The sequence below is a fragment of the Carex rostrata genome, chromosome 21 (genome assembly GCF_964058835.1).
Source record: "Carex rostrata chromosome 21, lpCarRost1.2, whole genome shotgun sequence".
NCBI lineage: Eukaryota > Viridiplantae > Streptophyta > Magnoliopsida > Poales > Cyperaceae > Carex > Carex rostrata.
The window spans coordinates 5,377,324-5,378,745 of record NC_135938.1 but is presented as its reverse complement, the minus strand read 5'-3'; positions in this window follow the sequence as shown (position 1 = coordinate 5,378,745).

The window sequence follows — 1,422 nt, the reverse complement described above, 5'->3', positions numbered from 1 at the left end:
TATATATATTTATAATAATAACGTAAAAAATATTGAATACGATAATATTTATTTTATAGTTAAATAATTACAGATTAAAAATGTTGTAAATTAACATGATGAATCGATAACCTAAACGATACATATACTTCTCGCGATTCCGAGAAAATACAATTTACTGTGAACGAGAATTTTAATGCTCAACCCGATAGTTGTAAAAGAGCTTGTTGATTGTTCAGTTGAGTGTAATGCACCAAATATGTAAAATTAAATGTATTATAATTGTTGTTGTTGTTATCTGTTAACTCGTTCACTGAATTTTAACAAAATAGATTTTCAAATTTTTATCCATTTCAAATTGAATTACACACAGACAGTGGATTGATATAAGAAAATGTTAGATCCCTTCAACCATAATAATTTGAATAAAACATTTACAGTATTATATTGTTAACTTTTTCATTGTATCAAATTTGAAAATTTAAAACTTTTGAGGGGTTAAGTTTCTATATAATGCAATTTAATGAAATTCCAGATATGATGTATCGGATTCACAATGCACAAAGAAAAGCTCTTGACCATAGAAAGTCCTTAAGCAAATCCATTTATGAAACAAAGGTAATACACATTTATTTTCAAATTTAGGATTTTATATTTGATAATATTATTTAATAATTTTCATATTATTGATCAGCAGTCATGTGCAAAGAAGGCTGCAAGTGGCCACTGCCAAGGTCCTTCTCCTGTATCTACTGATGAGAGACTAAGATGGAGGCATTGGTGCTAACTGGAGAGATTAAGTACTGTAGAACAATAGAGGAGATTGACATTGCTCTGACAGACCTTAATGAGATACTATCAAAAGCAGGAGTACAACATCTTCATTTGGGATTTGATACAGAGTGGAAGCCATATGGAAAAGGTACTATAGTCTTTTAGTTATTTTTTTCTGCCTCGCTGTTTTACCCCAAAGAAAAAGCCGTTTAAACGGTTCAGTTTATTAATTAACCAATTTGACAAGAGAAAACATTGCATGAAGTAAATGGGAATTGTAGACAAAACCGACTTGTTATTTTTTTTTTAATTTGACAAGTTCTAAAAATATCAATTTCCTCCAACATCACATGCATTGTAGAAAACATGTTTGTGTTTTTAATTTTTATCATTGTTTACTAAAATGCTAATAATTTTAAAATAATTTTTTGTTCATTTATAATGCATAATTTGTGTTTGTTTACACATCAATATCATGCCTGCCTAACGGCTACAACATTAAAAGAATGTGGTGTTTCATCATTTGTTGCAAAAAGTGAAATGGAAAAAATGTGATATTGCTGAAGTGTAAATTTAATGTGACAAATCCGATTGTTTTTGTTTGGAAAAATTCAGATTTAAAATTTGATTAGTTAGATTGAATGTTGATTATCTCAACAAATAAGTTTC